This window comes from Natrix helvetica (genome assembly GCF_964273705.1).
Source record: "Natrix helvetica genome assembly, chromosome: 6".
Taxonomy (NCBI): domain Eukaryota; kingdom Metazoa; phylum Chordata; class Lepidosauria; order Squamata; family Natricidae; genus Natrix; species Natrix helvetica.
The window spans coordinates 52,719,995-52,730,308 of NC_138553.1; positions in this window are offsets into that span (position 1 = coordinate 52,719,995).

Sequence of the window (10,314 nt, forward strand, 5' to 3'; positions counted from 1 at the left end):
CCAGCAGGCATAGTCTTAAAATCAAATATTGTAGGGCTTTTTCCTGAGCAGCTTTTCCTCTGTGGTGCAGCATTTTCCTAATTAGTATTAACAGCAAATTAACAAGCTCTGGTCTTTAATTAGTTGATTAATACCCTGAAATTGACAAAACCTCAATCAGTTATATGGAGAAAGCTTTTGTCTCCTTATTTGCTCTAGCACATTCCTCAGATTGAAAAACCAGTATTTCTTATGATGGAAAAAGTCATTTTGTATACAGGTAGGCCTAAGTACTTTTTTGCAATTTTTCATTGTAATTTTTATTGCACATGCCCAATTTTTTTTAAAAAAATTATTGTGTCACAATATCCACCACTTATCCTCCTCCCCAATTGCCTATTATCTCCTTTACCTGTTCAGATACTTGGTAACACTAGCTCATTGAGATTTTGAATTAGCCATTATTTTTTATTTTGTGTTTGTTGCAAGGATGGCATGGAGTTTGCCATTCCAAAAAAGATGAATAGGGGTCTCTCGGACATCCTAATCTCAGATCTGGGAACACAACCAAGTTTTAACAGATTTCTGGAATCTTTGGAGAGAGACAGCCCTGCATATCTGAAGAGTGGGGAATGCTATTCCAGATGACCAGGTCAGCAATAAAGAAGATACATAACTTTGCAGAAAATAATGACCTTCCATTCCTGACATATGTGCTTTTTCCTCTGCATATTCCTATAACATAATTAAGAATAATCTTATTACATCATGTTTATGTGCAGTTTTGTTCAAAATATATAAAACTGGTAAAATTCTAGGAGAAAGTTTTGTGCTTCATTTTTCCTACTGGTGAAAAAAGTAAGATTCTCTTCAAATTATTAAGCCTGACTCAAAGTGACTTCATAGAGAAGTTGATACCTTCTATAGAGCTTAGAAATTCTGCCTCTGCCTCTAAGCACATGGAATATATGTGAAGCTACATGACCTAAGTGAACTCTTAGCTTGAATGACTTCCCACCTTTATTTACTATAGTACCGTGATGGCGAACCTGTGGCACGCGGAGCCATTTGTCAGGGCATGTGAGGCGCTGCCCTGTCAGCTGGCCAGCACGCATGCGCACGCTGGCCAGCTGAGTTCACCTTTTTAAAAGCTATTTTTCGCCTTCCCAAGGCTCCAGAGGCTTTATAGGAGCCTGGGGAGGGCGAAAAGAGCCTCCCCCCCGAGGCTTCAAGGACCGTCCGGAGGCTTCCCTGAAGCCTTCGGAGCGCTTAAAACCACTCTCTGAGCAAACCGGAATGACTTCCGGGTTGCTCGGAGTGTCGTTTTAAGCTTTCCGAAGGCTTCAGGGACCGTCTGGACGGCGGAGGGAGGGGGGACTCTATAGCCTTCCTGCCATGCATCCCGCACAGGAATCCGTCCCCTTGGGGCTTTGCGCGGGCGTCGCAAGGATTAAGCCGAAAGGGAGGGGGACGGGGAAAGCGAAGGGGGCTTTGTTGTCCTCCTTCTCCTTCTCCTTCTTTCCCGCTCCGGCTCGAATGCGGTGCCGGGCCCCGGCAGGCAGCAAACGAATCGAAACCTGCCAACCAGAGGAAGAGGGTGAGAGGCGGGTCCTTTGAACGGCGGCAGCAGCGCCGGCAATAGTCACAACTCGGCGGCGGTCCGCCCTGGCTGGGAGACAGGAGGGGAAAGGTGGCAGGCAGCCGAGTTGCGATTATTGAGCACGATGCAGCGCGGCGGTGCCCGAGGCCAGGATCGAGGCGGCTGCGCGGCTGGCGTGGCGCGGCTAGAGGAGGAGGAGGAGGAGGAGGAGGAGGAGGAGGAGGAGGAGGAGGAGGAGGCGAGGGCAGCGCGGCCGAGGCCTGACAGACTTCCCTTCGGCCGAGCCCGTCTTGGCAGCGGCGGCGGCAGCGATGTGAAGGCCGGGCCCTGGAGACGCACGTCTCGTGCCTGTGCAGGGACCGTCCCGAGGCTTCCCTGAACCTTCGGAGCGCTTGGAACGACCCTCCGAGCAACCCGGAAGTCCCGGGTTGCGCGGAGGGTGGTTTTGGGCATTCCGAAGGCTTCAGGGAGGCCTCCGGACATTCCCTGAAGCCTCCGGGGGCCGGGGGGAGGCTCTTTTCACCCTCCCCAGGCTCCTATAAAGCCTCTGGAGCCTGGGGAGGGCGAAAAAAGCATGCAAAAATGGGCGCGTTGTGTGCGCATGCGCACTGGTGTCGCGCGTTGCATTATGGGTGCGGCACGCCCGCACATGACCCCCCCGCACTCCCCCCACTTGTGGCACGCGAGCCAAAAAAGGTTCGCCATTGCTGCTATAGTATAAACATGAGAAATGCTTTTCAGACTCACATAACCCTTCATAATTTCTAATAAGCATAAGAATCATATCTCTTGCTGTTCAAACATTGTTCTGGCAGCCTGAATATTCCCATTCATCTGGGGCAGCCAACCCAAAATTAATATCCTTCAAACTATTGATCTTAACTCCCATAACCATCAGTCAGGATGTCCCACCCTTTATGGGAGCTGGTCTCTAAGACATCTAAGGGTGAAGTAAAGAAAAAATCATAGGATCATCTCATGAATTATCTCAGTATAAATTTTTTCCCCAGACATTCTGGAGAGCTAAGGTCAGATCCAATGCGAATACTTGATCTTCAGCTCCAAAGCCACAAAAAAAAACTAATCCTGTGGCAGGACCTAAAAGGGAAGTGGTGAATGGGAAATGTAAATATGGTAAGCTCTTAAATTGAATTGTTGAGCTCAGAGAAACCAAACAAATCCCACGTTTCTTCTGTGCATCTTTTATGTTGTTCTGTTTTACCTGGGATAACTTTCCTTTAATATTTTATGTTAACATTCCTTGGGGTTGAATCTCTCTCTGCATACAGAGTAAGTGGGAAAAGTGATTTCAGCACGCGTACTCACAAAGAAGATCCACCTCCGCAAGCCGGCTTTTGTCTTTTTCTCACCATTAGCAGTTTGGATAATTAACTGTACCATTGGCGTTTCCATTCCTTCTCCTCCCTAGGGTGGGCATGAAAGGCTTTGAACCAATCTGCACTACCCTCTGCCTCTCCTCACCTCTCTCCAAGATAAAGCTTCATGTCACCAGAAGGGCGCGTCAATCATCTTCCAGCCACAGTAGTGCAAATTTTTCTCTTTGATTGCTCCGCGCGCAGCTAACAATACACCACCCCCTTACCTCTCTTCTACATCTAGATTCTAGAATATTTGGAAAGAGAGAAGGGGATTTGTTTCCGAATGGGTTTTATAGCCTTTTTATAGAGGCACCTACAGAACAGGGACATCTTCCATTCACCTGCCTGCTTTTCTGAAGACCAAGCAGCGAGGAATTCATAACGGAGGTGGGAAAATATTGTCTAGGTATAGTTGTGGCCACACCATGTAACCCCTCCCCCCGGCCCATGTTATTAGAGACAGTACCTTACATAAGAGTCAGCTCAAAACACCCATTATTAATGAACATATATATTTTATACAGAGAAATATTTCGAAGAAGCTGCTTGGAAGGTGGCAGGCAACGAAAGGGACACACCATCCTTTCACCTTTTGTTCTATAATAAAGCCTTTCACTTATATATTTTAAGGTATAATGCCTAAGCATCCAAGCAATAAACCTCTCCAGCATAATTCTAAATAATTCCTTTTTAATGGTGCCGTGTTTAACATGACTAGGCAGGTCTTCCCGTCATAGAAAAGGCAGTCTCTTGTTCCCAAGTGGAAAATTTTGGATATCATTTTTCAAATTTGGAGACAGAAAAGCAGCTGAAAGAACATAGCAAGAACTAAGTTTAATAAAAAGAGAAGTGCAAATGCAAAACTCTGAAGAAGAGAATATCACAAAAAAAGATTATACAAGAGAAAGGGATCTGATATACAATATGGGATGGAAAACCTGTTTTCTTCAGCTCTTTGATCAAAACAATATAGTATTTGATATATTTAGAACAAGAAAAACAGAATGGAGTACCTTTATTATGTTGTTGGGAGAAATGTCCTTCTGGGTTCAGCTCCAAGTGGGGAAAAAGACACTGGAGACATGGAGGCTGCTTGGAAAGATAGTTTTAATGGTGGACAGGACCACATGGCTTGAGTCCTGAACAGAAAAGGTGATCACATGCTTCAATGTTGGTGGAGAAAAAGAGAAGGCAAGGAAGAGAAGCTGAGTCCCTGGTTTTATGCCCTCTCTGGCCTTTGATCTTGAGCTTGTATTCTGATTGGTCAGACTCCCATGGGGCCATGCAGGGGCAACTCTCTAGGCTGCGTTTTGAATCCAGGTTTGGTTGAGTTCTCAGATGCCATGTGGGGAGTTGTTCTGCTGCAGTATTTGCTTTGCTTGTGAAAAAGAGCCATCTATATTTGGGTAAGAAGTTAGCACACACCTCTCTCCTAGAAAAATGAAATATCCTGGGAAAGATTGAAAAGGCAGAATATTATATCTCCCTGGATAAAAAATGGAGAAACATGTTTTTAGGTAGGAAACAGACTCACTTTTAATAGCCCCCACCTTTGTCAATGGGCCATTAAAATGCCTGAAATAGTCTATTCTACATAACAAAGATCCCACCTTCAGCTCCAGGGTGATGGGATTAAGGCATGATAGTATTAGTCCTTTACCCATCTCACCACAGGGCATTTGGGAAGAAGCAATGCTCAACCAAACTTGGACTTAAAACACAACCTAGAAAGTTGCCACTGAATGGCCCCAAGGGAGTCTAACAACCAATCAGAATACAAGATCAGATCAAAGGCCAGAGAGGGCATAAAACCAGGGACTTTCACCATCTTGAGGTGGCTTCGGACTCCCTGATTGGGAGGTACACTATCATGCAGCTGCCTTGCTAAGGATCAAAGAATGGGTACTTGTTCTGTAGGGAGAACGAGGCAGACAGGGACTGAGGCAAGGCAGGTTGAAGCTAACACAACCTTTATTAACAGTGACAAACAGCTCATAAGTACGGCAAATCTCGGACCGGCAAACAGCGAGACAAAAGACAGCTGACAGCTCTTTTATACTTGAGCTGTCAGGCATTTAACCAATCGGGTGCCTGGATTATCCCGCGGGCAGGCTGCTTGCGTCATAGCCAATCAGGAGCGAGCAATGTAAGTCTATGGCAGGAGAAGTTAGCAATGCAAGTCTATGGCAGGAGAGTTTAGTACACAACAGTACTCCTTACCAATAAAAGGATACTTATCCTAGAAGGACATGATTTACATACAGGGTGGCACGCATATTTATGGGAGAAAAAAAATACAAAACATTTGCATTTCCAAAGTCATATAATTAGAGGAGCATTATTACTAGTCTGGAGGAAAATCAGGTTAAAGCACAATATTAATATACCGGGATGGCTATTGACTATGGAGGCAATGATATACCCAAATACATTAGACATAACCAAGACGAGAAGTTACAACCAATTGCTAGACAATCAAGGTAATCTGAAAACGAATCAAGAATTGAAAGAATGGAATATTCATTGACTAGTGTCCATATTTTCAATTGCAGACAAGATGTAAAAAAGAAATAGAGGAATACGACGTTGAAAAAGAACAATTACCAATAGACAAAATATTATTAGGAACGGAGGAGAAATTTATAACCAAAATGTACGCCTATTTATTAAAATTTGAAAGGGAAGAAGAAATAGTCAAAGGAAATATAATAGCTTGAACAAGAAATTTTGGCTACAGCATTCAATTAGGGAATTGGGAACAATTGTGGATGAAAAATTATAAATTCCCAATGTCGCCCTCATACAAAGAAAACTTCTATAAAATGTTTTACCGTTGGCACCAGCAAGATTGGCAAACATTTACCCAAATTTGAGCCCCAGATGCTGGAAATGTAAACACGAACACAGTTCATACTTCCACATGTGGTGGACTTGTCGGGAAGCGAGGGAATATTGGAGTAAAATAAGAATTTGTTTGAAAGAAATAACAGGCTTCAAATCCATATAATTAGAGAAACTTTTGCAAAGAAAATCAATTATATCATAATTCATATACTGACAGCAGCAAGAATAACATATGCCCAAGATTGGAAATTAGACAGCATACCCTCCGAAAACATGATAATTTAAAAAATAATGGACTGCATGGAAATGGTCAAATTAACTTTTAAACTGCAAGATAAAGAAGATAAAGAATATTATACAGTATGGGATAAATGGTATCAGTGTTTAGAGAATAGGAATAATGAATGAAAGTAGCATATTTATATATGTAAATATTAGGTTATAAGAATTATAAATGTAAAGAGGAAATTGTAAATGTAAAACGAATGGAAAGTATGTAAGGTGATAAACAAAATGGGATATACCGATGTCTTAGGAATGGGAAGAATGGATGTTGAATTTGGTTTTTTATGTTTTGTTTTGTAAAAAGTTTAATAAAAATTACTTATAAATAAGAAAGAAAACAAACCCAGACCAGGATGAGACCGATTAAAATAATCATGAACACAAAAAGAGCTATACAAGAGCCATAGAAGCCAAACCCAAAGGAAAGGGTATAAAAACGTAAAACACACAGTTAGACGGGGCTAGCCCCAGGAACGCTTATCTGGTCTGCTGCTCACTTTCCTGAGAATAAGTTCTGGCTTTCATGCAGCTGCCTCTTTGAATCCTTCCGCCGTATCTCTCAGCCGGGAAATTCAAACCTCAGAAAGGAAAAGGCTTTACCTTTCAACACCTCCTTTAGGGAAATATAATATTCTGCCTTTTTTAATATTTCCCAAAATATTTCATTCTTTGTGGGGGGTTCCCACACTAAGGTAGAATTTACTGCCAAAGAGCTAAATTTTACAGAAAGTATCTTTAAAAGTAACATCCTTCGCTTGATCTTTAATGAAATGACAGATATATTAGGTCTGACATGATGTTGGGACATCTCATAAGAAGTAGAAATATTTAATTACACATTTAATTAAAAGAATGGAATTGTGCTTTCAAGTTGCCCCAAATTTAGTTTGGAATGCACTTTATTATAATGTTCACACAGATTGCCATTTGGAATTTTAAGATCAAGAAATTGCACCTTTCTAAAATTAGCTATGTTTATGTGTCATGGTCTAGAGCAGTGGTTCCCAAACTTTTTCAGTCCACCGCCCCCTTGGTGCTACAAACTGATCCTCAGTGCCCCCCCACCCAGTGGTGGAATTCAAATATTTTACGACCGGTTCTGTGGGCGTGGCTTGATGGGCTTGGCTGGGGGAGTCGTGTGACTGGGTGGTTTGCTTGAAGGAATAAAGATAGTAACAGTAAAATTCAAAACTTTAACAATTAATTGCACATTTATTCAAAATCCAATTTAAAAACCTTTGTAGTTAGTTAGTTCAACAAAATTATTGAACATGATCCAGTGATACCAGGTTTTCAAAGTCTGATAGTCATTTATCAAGAACCTTAGTAACTAGTAACTTAGTAAACTTAGCAAAAATTAGTAACTATTTCACTGTTCAGTAAATTCTTAATGTGATGGATGGGCTTGATGAAGTGATACCAGTTTCTCAATGTCTGGTTTTAAGTCACTTAGCAGGAGTCTTAAATCACCACATTCATTAATCTGGAGTCGATTTCTTTGCTTGGAGACCACACTGAAGCCATGTTCCACTAAATATGATGTTGGAAATGCAACAAGGAGCTTCTTAACCACTGTCCATAGTGCAGGATAGCGATCAGATATTTCTTTCTGTAACTAAAACTCTTGGTACAATTTCCTGAACTTTGGCTTTAGCTCAATATCACCAACATTTGCTTGAATTATTTGATGAGATTATTGCATGGTACCTAGGGATTCCCAATATGGAAAGTGAGAATGGGAACATTTTAACAGATCTATATGTTCTTGGGTTATAATTTTCACTAAAGAACCATGGGGATGGAAAGGGAAATATAGACAATGGAGTCCAATCCCCTTCCTCAACAGTTTGGAAGAATAACTCTTGCAAAATGTAGCCTTTTACCTCTTTGGGGAATCATGTATTATTATTATTATTATTATTATTATTATTATTATTATTATTATTATTATCATCATCATCATCATCATCATCATCATCATCATCATCATTATTCCAAATATAACTCATGCAAAGGGTCATCCACAACTACATTACATTTTCCACACTCATATTTGTGATTCCTTATAACTTCTGTAAATAAACATTTTTAGTACAAATCAACGCATTGACATATATATCACTAATGCATGATCTCTTCCATTGACATAATTAACACCTTATATATTGAATACAAGTATATCAAGTATAGGTTAAACATGAATTGAATAACATCTAATTCAAATGTATAAGCTGTGAATTTATTGATTATACAGGCAAACATTGCACTTATGCCTAAGTCCTCTACCCACGCACATTATAAGACAGATAAAACTATCTTAGCTGGCTGTTGTAAATATTACTCTGCTAATTCAACAAGAAATGCTACTGCATGAATTCTTAATGCAGAACACAACTAAAAGTGATTTTAGGAATTTTCTTTCCAAGTTAATTCAAAATGTATATCCAAATGTTCCTCTTATTTTTTCCCCAAGCACTAGGGAGGATTATTTTCAAAACCAGCCACTTTTGCTGTGTCTGTGTGCGCGTGTGTGTTTGCTTGCTTCTCGTCTCCAGAGTCAGAAGGGCCGGTTGGGACCCCCAGAGGTCATCTAGTCCCACCCCAGACAGCGCCTCTCCGCCCAACATTCCCCAGCACCACCTCCTCTGGGAAGGCTCCAGTGGGGGGGGAATGCAGAGCCCCTGCAGAGAGCCCCTGGTGCTCTCCCCCACCCTTCACTCTTACTCCCTCCCTCTCTTCGCAGGCCGAGCGGCCGCAGCGTTACTGGGACGTTGATCATGGATGTGCTGTCGCCCTGGGGAGGGGAGGTCTGGCCGCCAGCAAAGGGCTTCCGCCAAGGCACCCCATGCAGGCAAAATAGCGAGCGAGCGAAGGAGGATCAGGCAGGGCACCGAGGCCCCTTCGCCTCCCACTTTGTCTTGATGAGGTCGCTGCAACTTCCGGGGGCAGACAGACGGAGGTAGCCAGAGCGGCCCGTGTGGGCAAGCGGGTGAGCAATGGAGGATCAGGCAGCTCGCTCGCTCCCCCCTCCCCCCCCCCGGGCTTCCTCTGGCTACCTCCGTCTGCCCGCAGCTGCAGCGACCTCATCAAGACAAAGTGGGAGCGAAGGGAGGCGAAATGGCCTCCCTTTGATCACTCGCTCCCCCCGGCTGTCCGCATTATGCTAGCCCTGCACTCACTGATTGGCTGGCTCACCAATTGTCCCGCCCACCTCTAAGAGCCCTATCTATAGAAAGCCAAGCAGAAAAAAAGTTAACTGGGTTTAGATAGGGCTCTTAGAGGCGGGCGGAACGATTAGTGAGCCAGCCAATCAGTGAGTGGGCAGGGCTAGCATAGTACAGATGGGCGGGGGAAGCGAGCGATCAAGCAGCTTCTGGATGGGCGGGGGTGAGTGAGCAAACTTGTTCTGAATAGCTCGCTAGAGGAGGCCACCTCCAGCAGTCCTTTGCCGCCCCCTTGGCCTCTTACCGCCCCCCCTGCTGCCCCCCTGGCCTCTTACCGCCCCCCTAAGCCATCTCACCTCCCCCCAGGGGGCAGCACTTTGGGAACCACTGGTCTAGAGGATAAAAAACTAATAATGCCATAAGATAATTCATCAAACAATTGTTCAGGAAAAAAATGCCAATGGAATATGTCTACACCATAATACACTACCATGAACCATTGCTTAGTGCTCAGTGTTAAGATTTCCCTTTTCAAGCTTCAAAATTATGAAAATATGAAAGGAGAATATGAACAATCTTCCATTGAGTTAATTTCTGATGTACACTATTGTCAGGGATCTTTTAAAAACTTCCCTTCAACAATCAAATCTACTTTGAAAGTATAAAATATTTTTTTTCTTCAGGAAAAAAAGAGCTTTGTGTATATTCAAAACCAATATATGTGCTACTGAACAGGGATGAAATCACCTTACCTACGCTACCAGTTCATAAATGTGAGCGTGCAAAGGACTTTTTGCTAATGCTCAGAGCATTAAAAATGGGACGTGATTATGTCCGGGTGGGTGGGCAGAATCAGCTGAAACAAATGTTTACTTTTCCTGTGCAAGAAAATAAGACACATTTTCATAAGAAAATTAAATTGGTCTGGATTAGCATTAATTGGGGATTTGATAAATTTGGAATAGTAGGTAATATAAAGATTTATTTTCAATATTTTGAAACAGTGATTCAAACTGAAAATAATTTTAAAATTATATTCATAAATCAAGACTTAAGATTGTTA